Raw genomic sequence first — 15,187 nt, forward strand, 5'->3', positions numbered from 1 at the left:
CTTGCCGAACATCGCAGGCCCGATGCAGTAACGAAAGTCTTCGTCGCGGAAGTGCTTGCTGCACACAAGACTCGTAGCCGATGGCTACTTGCCGATTCTTAGCTTTACAACCCATGCTTCACGCAGTTTCTTGTCCCGCGGTTACCGGTGCAGGCTGACAATGGGCTCCGTTGCGTAATCCCGGCACTGCGGCACCGAGCCGTAGAGCCCCATGTTTGTCGCCTTCGGAGGCAGCCACTCTATTACAATAATTTCAGTTGAGCAGAAAATGCGAGAAAACTTCCGTATTTGAACAGACCGCAGCGCATGCGGTACTTGAAACTCGTTCTCAAAGCACACGGCAGCGCTCCACAAGCAGCCGACGCGGCCGCTGAGACCACGTGATCCTGCCAAGCACGTCACGCCGACGGTGGCGCCGGCGTTTCCAGTGGTGGGCCTCGAGGCCAATAGCGACATAATGAAAACAGTAAGCGCACGGTAAGACTGAAACAAGAAGACCGAACAAGAAGAACAAGCGCTCTGTGTTGTCGTCATCTTATTCCAGTCTTATCGTGCGTTTACTGTTTTCATTATGGCGTTGTTTTGGCACGATTTAATGGTTGGTACATTCGGCTGGTCATTTTCGAGCGCTCCAGATCGCTCTGGAGACGCGCGTCACTTTCAGCTGGTCCAAATCGAGCGCTCTGACTACGTTCGGCTGGTTCTTTCAGAGCACCACGCTGCACCTCAGAGAGCTCTCACTTTGTACACGGAGTCCGACAGACATCAGATCACGTGACTCCCGCGTCTCGTGTGTTTGCTACCGAAGACGTGGTGATGCGTATCTTCTTCCGGCCTCCGATTGCTCTGGCGAGTGGCTGCAGGTACCGCTCGGACTCGCTTTCTCTGGCTTCTCGGATGCTTTAAGTCTTCCCTTACCAAGTCGTTTGAGCACAAAATTTATGATAGCTTTAATGGCCAGGTTAGGCGTCTTTTAGGTGTACTACGTTATCCTCATGATGCAGTAGCCACTGCCGCGGAACGTTTAGAGAAGTCCGTTGTGTTACGTCCGAGCGTGGTTGCCGAAAGCGACAGGAAGAAATGTGTCGTAGGTATACCGTACATTCATTGCGTATCTCATAGGCTAACGAAAGTAGGAAGTAGATACGGCGTTAACGTTGTTTTTACGGCAGCCAATAAGCTAAGTAGGCTATAATCGCCGCTATGCAGAGAAAGAATGAGCGAGTGAAAGACAAGAAATGACCGATATTAGAGGTGAAGTTCCTTAGGGCCGAGCCTTGTTGTCCGCGTCCGACACGGTCCACGAAACCGAAACCGACAGAAAACAGAAACATTTGTGAACCGCAACCAAAAAAAAGGAAACATCTGTGAAAAATTAATACTTGACGGGGCGCTGAAGTGAAAAAAAAGCATCTGTGAAAAAAATATACGGGAGGGCGCTGCAGTGCAAAAGAAAACATCTGTGAAAAAAATACACGATAAGGCGCTGCAGTGAAAATCGGTATATGTAAGCACGTTCCAGACCACACATACTCTCTCTACCATGGTAGTGGGACCATGGACCGTGAGCGCACGCTCGCCCGCGAAAGGCAACGCATGGCCTCCGAGATTAGGCGGCGGCGCGCCGCTGGCTAATCTCGGAGGCCATGGGCAACGTCGACGCATACAGCGAGCTACCACCAGGGGGTTGTGCATAGACCTTGTCTTTGCCAACTTCAGACTAGATCCGATTGAAGAACCATTGCCTCTGGTGTTCACGGACCCAAAAGCAGTAAGAAGGGAAAATGGAATCCACAACTCAACACGACATAACATTTATGACCAATAAACATTTTATATAACTGTACACACGCGTTTTTGTCACTCGTTTACATGCGCGAGTGGGCAATGAAACGGGGGATTCAGGGTTACCGAACTATCCCGAGTGCTTCGCCTACTCATCATCATTCACTTCGTGGATATGCGTGGGTTTTTTTTGTTCAGTGAAACGCGGACAAATTCACTGATTGCCGTACAGGTGTGGTGTACAGACTATTTTACGGATTGGTACGGTGCCGGCATATTGGGCTGTTAGCCTTGCCCTGTGGTATCTTCAACAAATAAACGAACTGTGCTGCGGCTGACGTACACACATGATTACCGTTGGGTTGGTGCGCTCGAGCGACGTTTCTGGGCCCAGGCCCGTAGCCAGGAATTTTTTCTCGGGGCGGGGGGGGGGGGGGGGGGAGGCCCACTTCCTGAAGCCTTGACTGTTTGAGAAAAACGCCTATTTTCGTTATTTATTTTCGATAAAACAGCATGTACCATGAAAATTTCGGGGGGGACGGCGTCCCCCCCTGGCTACGGGGCCTGTCTTGGCCTTATCAATTCACGCCGTGAAACATGAGAATAAGAAGAAATTTGTTTAACAGCCCAACAGCCCAAGGTGGCGGCGCCAATTTGTCTTACGTAAAATAGTCGATAACGTTCTGTTCAGCTGCGGCCGCTTCCAAGTAGGCAGACGGGTCGCTACATTGATCAGAGATTGGTAGAACACAACAGATCGCTAACCGGAGGCTCACCATCTAATCTATCTTTACATTGCTCACAGTGTAAGTGCACGCCAAAACTCGATGCATGCGCAGTTTAATATCGGCAAGGAATGAAATGCATCTAATAATTGAGACAATTGGCATATTGAGAATAACGGCAGCGCATGCGTAAAAAACATGACCCGCAATAGTAGAACCAGCGCTGGGCTCACATTGTCTTATTTGTTGCATTTGTTTCATCTCCGGAAAAGATACACCCTGGCGAATTTCGGGTGGAACACCATGGCACTCTGGTGCTCTGCGAAAAGTGTAGGCTTCAGCAGGTTCGTATGGACAATCTCATGCTATCGACGTTGTTGACCAGAACAGGGGTCGGCTACCTGCGGTCCGCGGGTCGCATGCGGCCATCAGGACACTGTTATGCGGTCTCCGGCACAACGTCAGAACTCTCCCCTCCCCTTGTCACTTCCAGTCTCGCGGCAGACATGACAGTTTTGACCTGAAGTAGGGTTCGACAGGAACAAAGAAAGATGGCACTTCCAGTTGGCTTGGTCCTCCATCCTCCTGTGTTTGAAAATTGCACCCTTGTGACATGCGCGTTGAAAATAAACATGATTTCCATCTCAGTTTTGTACATGATTATGAATTGTCAATTCGCCTTTGTTCTCTTTGCCTGCAACTCCCCCTCATCCATTTGCCGTCCGGGCCCGCGGTGTCGGCTTCATGCAATTCAGCCGTTCGCCTGTGAAGGTTGCCGACCGCTTGATCAGAAGGCTCAAGCAGCTCGACGGCGTAGAACGAAGTTTGCTTGACCACGCGATACGGGCCGTGGTACTGAACCGTATCCCTCAAATGACTGCGTGCATGCATCTCGGAGACGCGTGCTTTCACGGTGCCGAGGCGAATTTTTAACTGCTATCACAATTAGAGCAGATCTCACTGCGCAGTTGCGCAGTGTTCCGAAACGCTCTTGCCGGTACCGCTGCAGTGTTCGCCGCTAGCAGACGACAGGCCACGGAAGGGTACACTTAAATGTGGTCGCCCTCCTGATTGGTCGAAGAGGCCTGCATCTTGGACAATGCTGCACGGAACTCATAAAATACTTTATAGGGAGTTTTAGAACGCGTACGCGAAGCTATGCGTTAGCTTTTGCTGCCAATGCGAACGCGTCGTACGTTAAGTGACGGAACTACCGGGCGACCGCAACGAGTGCTATCTTTGCGTACGCTATAGTTCTAAGACTGACTGACATCATATGCTCCATACGGGACGGGAGTGACCACCGACGGCTTCGTTGGAAAAAGCGATTGAGTGCCCCCCCCCCTTTTTCCTTTCCGTCCAACCTAAGAAGGACTGAAGCTGTGGCTTTTGTGCGCAGAGCTAATGCTGCAAAGTTACAGCCACCCATGGACGTAGCGCCCATGACTTTGCAGAAACAGGTTGCGCATGCTGCGTCATCGACCAGTGCCAGCACCCGGATACCGACATGAATCCAGAAAAAACCTTGAGTCATGTTTTCGTGATGTAGACAAGAACGAAGAACGGGTGCGCAAGTTTTGCATCCCAAATCCTCTTACCTTCAACAGTGCCACACGTCCTGGCATTTGAAGCGGCACGGGCCACGTTGAGGACTACGGAATCTTTACCTGAGACTCCGATTCCGGCAAGCCATGTCTTCTTCCAGCGTTGAGAGGGTTATCGCAAGAACGGTGAGCTTCTATTTCACCATTTTTCAAGGGGCCCAGCGTAATACAGTTATGTCGGCTTAACCGAAAACTGCCAACGCTATTAGAAGGGTGCTCCGCTGCTGACCCGAAAATTACGGTTTTGATCTTGGCAGCGGCGGTCGCATTTTGCTGGAGGTGAAATCACAGAGGCCTGCGCAGGCCCGTACCCAGGAATATATTTCCGGGAGGGGGGGGGAGGGAGGGCCCACTTGCTGAAGACCTTGAAAAACACCCATTTTCTCTCACAACCATTAGAATTCCGGGAAGGAAGGGGGGGACAGCCCCCTCCTTTGCCACTGCCTACTTTTCTGGGGCTCTTGTGTTGAGCTGTGGGAGGGCGCGTTAAAGAACACCAGACGGTCGAAATTTGCGTCGCCCTGCTCTACGGTGTGCAAGTAATTGTATCGTGGTTTTATCACGCAAAACCCCAGGTAATAGTATTTTACGTTATTAAATAAATCACAAAATTTAGGTAGTGTTTCTTGTTTCCTTGCGCACTTCGATGGACGGAGCCGGTGAGCAGCGGATCCGTACACTCTAAGAAAAAAGGATGTGCGCGACTCTTGGCGGGAATTTTTGACTAGCCACGTAGGTGACTCTATTTAAAGTGGCACGGTGAGTCTCTTGGAGGGCTGGGCAGTATCGCGATACAAGAGTGTCGCGATAGTATTTCAGATATACTTTTGAGTATCTCTATTTCTTTATCGAGATATATTTGAAAAATGTATTTGTATCTCAGCAGTGAAATACTTTTACTATGTATCGTTTGTAACGCGATACTATGCAGGACACGAGTATCGCGTTACATTTTTTGTCGGAAATGAGGCGTGTTTCCAAGGGGGCAATGACGGTTCTTTGTTTCCTTTTGTGCCAAGACAAGCAAAGGCGCGCCGCCGGTCGCCGACAGAAAGGGTTGCGGTGGTTTGCCCTCAAGTACAGAACGGCCCATGTGGTAAAACGCGCGACGCCGCAGACGGCAGGATCGCGGAGGCAGTGTTGTTGTCGGGCTCTGCCGACGAAAGTCCTTGTCTCTTGAGGCCTGTGCAGCACGCCTAATTTTTTTTTCGGGTGACAAGCCATTACATCGTGACCCCCTGCGCGGATACCACCTTGGAACTGAGGCTTTGCAATGCTCCGCGTGCGTGCAGTTCTCAAAACGGCTGCACTTCGAAAAGCAGTTCCCGTTGTCGCGGCGGATATGACTAGAAGATGGCTATCTTTGTCACGCTTTCAGCCACCTGTCCAGCGAGTCGGGGTGCGTTCCTATTTGATCCCAAGCGTGAAACGGTCCTTCGTGGTACCAGGCTCCCCCACCGCCGAAGCCAACTTCACCTGTGGCGGCTTGTTGAAATGGGTCCTCGTAGCGTCAGAGGTGCTGACAGCTTAATCGAAGTGACCCTCTCAGCCCAGGCGACGAGTGCTTGTTGTAGTTTCTGTTGGGGCGCTCCGAGCAGCTGTCCCTGTTTCCACATCTGTTTAGAGAGATGGCACGAGCGACCTGGGAGGGCTTAAACCCTCTCACCCCCAAAGAACGTGATTTCAGGAAGCCAATGTCTGAATTGTGCTGGTTTTACACATTGGGCTCCATTGCGCCTAGGTAAGTATGGTCAGCCAATATGGGCAGAGGAATCCTGAACCGTCTGACCCGGTGCTGACCAGGTTGGATGGCTGAGGATTACGAAGATGGGGACCAACTTGGCTTCCGAACGATCAGAACAACCCCACGTGAGGGCGCAAGTGTTTCGGTATCTAGATGACCCGAGAAGAGATATCGCCACGCTGCAGAACTATCCGGCAAGAAGGCGCTATTTATTCACTATAATATGAATTTGTGCTCGTCTGAGGCGCTGTCTAGAAGACAGCCTATTTGAGATGCTCACAGAGCAACTGTCTCAGCGGAGCAGATCTTATGTGCAAACTAAATGTATACTTCTCTCAATTCACTGGTGTTCATTAGTAATTCGAGTGTTCGAGTGATTTACTTAAACTGCGCTATTTCTAGCAAAGCTTATTTTGTTGTCCCCAAGTATTTCGATTTCGGTGTCCAATGCTTGTTTCTCTTGCTGTGAAATAGTGTACTTTTTTATTGCACTTCATACGCGTAATTGTGTCATTATTACTAATTAATGTACTTCGTAACCACCCCCTCTGTCATGTCTTAAAGGGGTCATGAAGCACCCCTTGGGCTGATTGAAAAAACACATCCTGCGGAAAGCTGACACGGCTATGAACTGCTCTGCATATTATTACAGTCGTGCGCGCCGCGTAATGGCCACAAGCGGAGTGCGAAGTTGCCGTTTCCCCAGGCACCCTCTTTTCAAACAGAGGCGGGTTCTCACTCTCGTCGGTGGGCGGGGCGTCTGTCCGCTGTACGTCGTAAGAGACATAGCATGCTTATTGGCCGATAGCCGACGTAAATCGAGAGCGGCGTTCGGATCAGATGCGCTTCTTGCCGCGGGGTGCCGCCACTTGCCGGCGCCGCACTCCTCAGTACACGGTAGCCGCACTTGCGCAAGCGAATCACAGCGGGAGAGCGATCGCGTTTCATGACGCGCGCTGGCGTAACTTCTTTCCCCCATGCCATCCCTCCCTGTCTAGCTTCCAGTGCGCTCGTCGGCACGAGAAAAGAGAGAAAGCGCTGGGAGCGTGCGCCAAACCCCCGTAACTCCGCTGATTCTTGACGGATTCGAGAAATTTTTGCGGCAATCGATTTGGGAGGCAGTGCACTCCGATACTGAGGCCATTAGATCATTACTTGGAAAAGTGGTTCATGACCCCTTTAATGGCGCTGAGGGTACTGTAATAAATAAATAAATGAACTGGAACTATGAATACACTGCAAATTTACTTACAAGAATATACTACACTTATAAATAAATATCTTTGGGGAGTATAAGCATCCTTGAAATACAAAAAGTATTCCAGTATCTGTATTGCTGCATCTGTATTCCGGAATACTTTTTTCGTCTTATTGCGAAAGTATCTCCGAAATATCCCGCTACGTTAAAGGCAAATGTATCTCAATATCTGTATTTTAGGCTTCTAGTCCATGTATTTCGATATCTGTATTCCGGAATGCTTTTCCGAGTATCTCTGCCCAGCCCAGGTCTCTTGTGGGTCACGCGACTCTCCAAAGAGTGTATGATGATCTCCAGAGATGGTTGACGTGACCCTTTAAAAGAGGGCCATATACGTGGCAAGCCAAAATGGTCAAAAGACAGATTTTTTTCTTAGAGTGTAGCGGTAGCACACGCGCGTGATCATTTGTTATATGAGCTGATTTGTGTGTGCCGCGAGCCAACGCCTTATACATTCATTACTTTCCATTTGCAGTCATATATTACTCAACAGCGTGTTAGGTGACGGAAGCGAATCTCGGAGGCGGCGTGACATGGGTGAATCCAGAGACCTTCTTTGGGGGGGGGGGGGCGGTTCCTTAATTCGGTTGGTGGAGGGGGCGTTATTGCACAGCTCGCATTAAGTGAAGGGAAGGGGGCGAGAAGGCAAAGACACATTTCTACGCATTAGGTCTGCATTTTTCAAGTATTTCCTACCTTCTTCTCTAATATTGCATGCGGCACGATGCAGTTCTTGCTTGAAACGCGAGAGAAAGGAACCAGTGTTCTTTAAAAAGGACTGTGGTGAGAAGTTTGCACGTGCAGTATATGTTCGGAAGCGGGAAAATAATACACTAAAGATTTTGCTATAGTTGCGATCGCGGTTTCAAGTACCCGGCCTAATACGAGATAGCTAGAACCATCGCGCTTTTATTGTTATCAAAACTGTCCGAGGAAACGGTTAAACATCTCTTTCAAGTAGTATCAGCTTAAACATCTCTATTAAGTAGTATCAAGCCTCAGCTTAATCCAAAAGACTTCGGAGATCATGTGAACACCAAATCAATTTACTAATGACCGATTTACGTTGCAAAGCCTCTCTCGGTGGCAAAGTTCTTCCCCCCATTTGTTGTTTTCTTTTCCTCCTGGAACAACAGAAAAACTTTTCTCCTTTTTCAACGTCGTTTGAGCAGCCAAAAACACCGAAAGTCGGCATCGCGCTGCAGCTGACGCCACCTTGCTAAATGTAAGGAGCCTACACTGGTAGCGCAAATGTTTGCCTGTGGTTCTACGCTCCCCCATGGTGTCGTTTTTCGGCGAATGAAATTCACGGCGTTCATCGGACGGAGGGGAGGATGGTCACACATATTTACAGCAGCCCAGAGGGTACTGTGACGATGCCCAAGAAGCCATTCATAAACACAGTTGGCAGTGGCACCCTGTGTGTGTGTGTCTCTCTCTTCTTGTCTGTCGTCTTCGCGCCTATTACCTTGGATAATCCAAGAAGCCTTCGTTGGAAATGTACATAGGAAGGCTGAAAAGGGCAAATATATGTGGAGAGAGAGAGCACGGCGAGGAGATTCTCCTTTTCCCCTTTTCACAGTTATTGTCGGCTCCATCGTAGAAAAAATACAGACCTTCCTTCGCAGCTCGTGAGGGCATAAAAGCCTTTCTCAAACAAAACATTGCAATGCTCCACCTATTGGAAATTCAAAAGGACGCACCTCCTATAGACACACTATTTCCTCGTATTGACACATTTTTTTTCTTTTCCTGAATGTCCCCCGCTGCTCGGGTCACAATAAAGTCTCCCTTGTACTCTCGGGAGCAGGACGACGATCAATTTGGGCTTTTATCGTCACACTCAAGAAGGCAATGCGCACTTGCAAGAACGTCCTTCCAAGGTCAATTAACCCCAACTGCACCACTGGATGTATCGAGTGGGACGATCGAGTGCCATGTTTTACTGAAAGGCCTCATTGGGCACTGTCAGGAGCCGCCTTCCCGCCAGGAGCTTTCGAGGCAGCAGTGAGGAAGACGTACGGCGATGTGGGTAGATCAAACGTAAAGAGATGTTTACTTGAATACATAATGCTAGCGGATGCCTCTTCCAGCGGGCCAAAGCCCGGCTTAAATGTCAAGGACGATTGCTAGGGAAAATATTGCTCACTTCATTTGTCGAATAAGATAAGTCTCCACACGACGCCCTGAAGGGGAAGAACGTGTGGGACCAACTCTGTCCTCCCCCGGGAAAACGTGAGGCGAGCCTGTCAGATTTGGTCAGATCCTCCAAACAATCACCACATAACTGCGCCAAGATGTTCCAGGCGAATACTCGATGAAGCCGATCATTATCTTCTTCGTAGTGGGGGACGACAATGCGACATCGCCGAGGTCATCCCAGTCGCATGGTGTCCGATCGCTGCAGCTGGAGACGTAGTCCAAGAAAGGGCTGAGCGTGTCCTCTCTTTTGACTCGCTTCAGCTCAGTCACAAAGCTTCTCTGTTAATATTTTGGAAGAATTTTTGTTTTATATAGCCACTGGTGGTGACCTGTGTTTCCCTCTTGGCCCATGTGTCTCTGACAAAAAAAAAGAAGGGAGGTTCCTTTCTTGCTGCCGCTGTTTTGCTAAAGTGGCATAGCACGAAGCAGTATGGGGAACACATCAACAACGAAGACGTGCGCTTACTTCCAAATGAAGATTCCGTGTTTCCTACAGACATAGGAAAAGCAGAAAGAAGAATGAACAAAACAAGGAATGCGAAATATAACACAAATGGACCCCCCTCCGATCGCCGTGTGGCCGCGCTGGCGTCTTCCAGAAATGCTAACTCCCTTATGGGACAAGCGTATAATACCCCTGTCTGACGCATGGGCAAACATTATTTGCACTAAACCCGTTTTGTTGCTCTGAAGGACCCTTTGGACAGAGTTTGCGCTGATTACACACGGCGCCGCACTAGGTTCTCTAGGTGGTTTGTGGCCTCCGCGATTAGCGTCGGTTTCACAGATGAGCGCCGTAAGAAAAAAGAAAGAAGAGAGAAAAAATTACACCATCTCCTGCTAAAGGGCACCATGAGGCGATGCGAAGCCGGAGCACTTGCACGATCGCCTTCCGTTGACGTTCGCAGGGCATGCTACCGACTTGGCGTCGTGGAACGTGAAGAGGAACACTACGCGCGTCGTGTCTTCCCTCTAGCCTTGTCGTTAATTCTCACAGGGCGTGCGGAGAACGTCGACAGGCGCGCGAGAGAGAGACAGCGTAGGAGAGGAGAGAGAAGGGGAGGGCACGCGCATGCGCTGGTCCTCATCGCGGCGCTGCGCAGGAGAGAATTTCGGCATGTCGAACCCGCATTTCAGAGGAGCCAACCGAGGCAAGGGCAGGACTGAACGCGCGCAGCACTCTACCACTTGAAGGAGATGAGACTAGAGGAGGAGAGTAGCGTATGCGCCGTGAGAGCAGAAGCGAGAACGCAGGAGAAGCGCAAGCAGGTGTTGGTACAGAAGTGGACAGAGTAACGCGCAGCTGTTGGAGAGAGGGAAGGAGGAGAGTCGCGCATGCGTAGTGTGAGTGCGGACCACTACACCGCGTGCGGAGTACCACGCCGCGTTACATACCCCCGAGCAAGAGATACTTCGCATCTAAAAAAGGCACTGCTCCTTCAATTGGCGATGGAGAACACATTTTTAAAACCACTCTTTTTGGCGCCCATTGTGCAGACTACAATGCACCACACTATCAACAGTGCAAATGACACTGCCGGAATTCAACATAGTGGCGCTAGCGACTTCATGCGGTCGTACGAAGGAAGACGTCACTGTCACAGCAGTGCATTTTTGGGGACCCACGCATATTTACAACGTCACAGAGGCGATTAGTCGACACCTGGTGAGCCTTCATTGAAAGGCTGCATTCTTGAGTTCTGCACGCTGTATGCGAGATAATACACTTCATGTTCGAAAGGTGGATGCGGAATCCGCTTTTCCGAAAAGGAAGTTTGCCGGGAGGGAGATACTTCTTCGTCTTGGTGTCTTGGGACGGAGCTGGTCCCATGACCGACTTTCCGGAAGATGCCCCTCGCATAAAGCACGGTGTCTACGCCGCAAACCGGACACAAGGCGGCCATCGCACACCTGCTGTTAAAAGAAAGGGAATAAATGTACCCGTCTGGCTGCACTTTCCATACCTCCGGTGTTGTCGTGCTTTCTGGTGCTTTCTTATTCTGCAGCGTAAAATGAGTCGTTGCCAAAGAAACGGGAAATGACTAACCATTTCAACGCTACAACTCGCCGTTTTTATCTTCGTCGCCGACGCAACGGAGAACGGCGGCAGACCAAGCCAAGAGGTGATGCTGTGTGTTCTGAACTCTTTTTCTTTTGTATCATTCCTTTCATTCTTGCCACGACGCAACTCTTGACTTCGCGCGAGATTCACAAAGATAAAAGCCATGCGGCACGGGGTGGAAGACACGCGAACTAAACGCCGATGTTCGAAAAAGTTGGATCTGAATAAACTAAAGCGCATCTCAAAACAGCATATTGCACCTTCAGCAGTGCAGACACAATATGCGATCAGCAAACATTGACTCTTGATAGTTGTTTCCATCGCTCATTTTATTGGGGACTTGTATAGAGAAACTCGAATAACGGTGTCAACTCGCAAAACTGACAGTTTTAGTTGAGCATCCACAACAACCATGCGGACGCATGCTGCTGTTGGAAACTGCCTACTTCCGCAGAGCTGGTGCAGACGCCCAGCTAAAGGCGTGTAATTAGTACCTACGAAAGCACTAAGCTCACCGTTAACAGGCGCGCGTTGTCCGTGTCCGCAGCTCCATGAATATTTCGCCCTCCAAGTGTCACTTCGGGCACGGAGCATAGCGTCACCACCATCCAAGATGCGCATGTTTGCTCGAGCACAGAACTACAAGACAGGCAAATGAAGCAACCCGTGCAACCAACGCAACGCATGTCATAAGACCATGGCGCTGTCATAAGAGCCATGGCGCCACTATGGCGCCGAACGGCACGCGCGTGATATGTATATGGTGTCAGGCTTTGGAGTTTCGCAAGACGCGTGGCACCACCTGTCCGAGCAGTATTGGGTAGTGCAAAGACCGACTCCTTCGTACAGTTTGCTGTGGGACGAGATCCAACTAGCGAGGGCGAAACAACGATTGAGCTTAAAATTGCGTGTGTTTGCGCATTTAACTTCCAGAAAGGAAGCTGTGAATAATTGTCCGCTAGTAGGACGCGCCACCGAGCCGCCATGAAATGACTGCTACATCATTCGCCAGAAGGACGGCGAAAAGAAGAGCAGACGACATCGCTCCACGCGCCACGAAGAAACGCCGCAATCGACGCTACTGTTGCGTATTGAATTGCCATGGACATAAAGGACTGAATAGGAACGTTCAGTTTTACCGATTTCCATAGTTGTCGTACGAAGCAGAAAGGCGAGAGGGCTGGATAGGGGCCGTTGCGAGCGTGTTGGGTAAACGAAGTACCCGCATACTCCCCTGCCGGTCGCATGAAGGAGTGTGATAATGTGGCCCTCGCAATTGTTTTGCGTAGCCCTGACGGAGAGCCGTGGTAACGTTGAATGTGAAGCTAGGCAGATGCTCTGACAGCGGTGCGTGCCGTGTAACACGGAGTGAGTAGCTAGAGGCAGACTGAAGACGCGCACGCCGCGACGTCCTATTAACGAAGTTAGTCGTCACCACACATCATCGCGCACGCATGTTTTGAAAGTTCAGAGTTCCAGTTCTAACTAGCTGACACGTCCGTCGTATAAGTAAATCGCAAAACGATGGCTTTGACCACCTTCAGTCTTGTTCTGCGCATGGCGTCCGCGATTGGCGTAGCTATCTCAGAGGCCACGGTTGTGCCTTTGGCGCTGCTCTACGAAAGTGGACACTTACGTGTCCCCATTTGCAGTATATCCAAACGGAAGACAACCACCAAGAGACCATTTCAGCATGCTTAATAAAACAGTCCAATGCAAAAGAAGCGAGAGATGAAAGGAGAATGCAACTGAAAAGGCGATAATCGCCTTTTCAGATAGGTAGCTAAGTAAATTGATCGTATGTGTACTTCATCGCTTTTGAAATTCCGCATATACCCGATTTTAACGCATTTAGGCGCTAGAGAACGCACGTCGGAGGGCTTGCCTCGAACTTTTATTCGCGAATGTTGTATTGGAAGACAGAACCACTGTCGAATCAGTAGCACATTAGTTTGTGACCATGGATCTATTTACACTCTCGTGGAATACGTTTCCTTCTTATTTTACTATGCATTTCTGATTGCAGGGTGTATGCAGTTTGGGACAGATACCCGGAGGTGATGGTAAACGCATGTGTGAACTACCAGAGCAGGAAGACCTTCTCGCTTTTCAGCGACGGTAGGCTTGCACTTCGCTCGTGTTTACATACGCTATGAACAAGTGAATTACATGTCGTCCCGTTTCTAGTTTCCTCAAAACGACAGCGTGCTTACCTTAAATTTATCACAAAATAATAACCGTTATTCACGAGGCCAGAAGTGCCACAAAGCCTGGCTATACCAAAACCCTCTTTTTCTCATGTGATCATAACGTGTAGGAAGCCAGGCATTCGAACAGCGTGAACTAATAAACATTCCTTTCGCTTCAGTGCACAAAGTGCGAAGACGTACTGTTCACACCTGAAGTCTTGAGTGTGTCTACTTAGCCTGGACGTAGTAACCAATTTTTATAGGAAAATATTTTATAATAGCTGTGCAAACCCCCTAAAAATATCGTGTGCTACAATTTCTAACTTCTTTCTTATTCCACAATAGCATCTTTGACGTCCGATGAATAAGAAATATAAATATCGGAAGCTGCATGGAAGCGTTGAGTGCAGTGCTCCCTAGTCAGACAGCCTTAGCTCTTTTGAGTAACTGCGCTTTATCATCAAAGGTATAGGGCAACAATGTAGTTCTTGGCTATATAATTTGCACTGAACATCATTCCACCTCGTGGAATGATGTTTAAACTCTAAATAATCAGATCCTTCAAATTTCCTACGATGCTTGAACCATTAGGCCTATAATCACTATTTCATCACTCACCGCGCACTGGCGGGAGTCAACACCACCGCGCTCAAGGTGATGGCCATGCAGTATTTTTGAGACGGTGATGGCCATGCAGTATTTTTGAGTATCAAACTCTCTAATGCATAAAAATAGTTCTATCCCACGTAGCAGGCTCTCTGTGTACGATTTTGCACCAGTTGCTTAACTTTATCCTTGTATATCTGCAGCTGTTCCTTCGATCTAACTACTCTGGATCTGCACTAGCTGTGTAATTTAGTTTCATTATGCACTTGGTGCTCAAAACGGGCTGATCTGTAAAAGGTAAACGGGAAGAATGATCTGTTAAAAGCTAGCAGACTAACGCTGATTGAACGAGGCCTACTGGCGCAGCTCTAGTTAGCGGGAAGCCACAAAGAGCGGACCTTGTTCAGAACCCTAGTTGATGTAACCAGCAAAATAGTGAACCGTACGTGTTGCCCTGGTTCCCTTTTTTGATTATGCTACCACATTTCATCGTCTATGAGCCATTTACGCACTTGTACCGGCCTGCATGATACAGAAAGAGAATATTCTTGGGCTGGTTCCACTAAAGATTTGGACTCCAAGCCGGCAATACAACCCCTGTCATATTAGAAAGAGAGCCTTGTGGTTCTCGTACTGTTTTGTTCTAGTCTTCGAAGCTGAAGTAGACGTATGTACATTCTGAACACAATCCCATTTAATGAAATTCCATTGAAATACACCGCCAGTATTGAACACTTTTAAGTAACGCCGTGAGACGGTATAGGCGCCTACGACAAAGTTAAGAGCCCACATGACAGAAATAGATGGGGTGTGGTGTGTTTGGATTGCCGGGCTGGTAACCATAGTCGACATCCGTTTATTCCGAACGATAATGAAGCAATTTTCACCGGTGACTGTTGGTATTATGTAGGAAGCTTTTTTATAATTTATACTAATGATCTGCCTAGTTGCCTCTCCTCAATGAAATGCGTTCTGCTTGTAGACGACACAATGATGCTTAATTCTAACGATT

This window comes from Rhipicephalus sanguineus, chromosome 3 (assembly GCF_013339695.2).
Source record: "Rhipicephalus sanguineus isolate Rsan-2018 chromosome 3, BIME_Rsan_1.4, whole genome shotgun sequence".
NCBI classification, from domain to species: domain Eukaryota; kingdom Metazoa; phylum Arthropoda; class Arachnida; order Ixodida; family Ixodidae; genus Rhipicephalus; species Rhipicephalus sanguineus.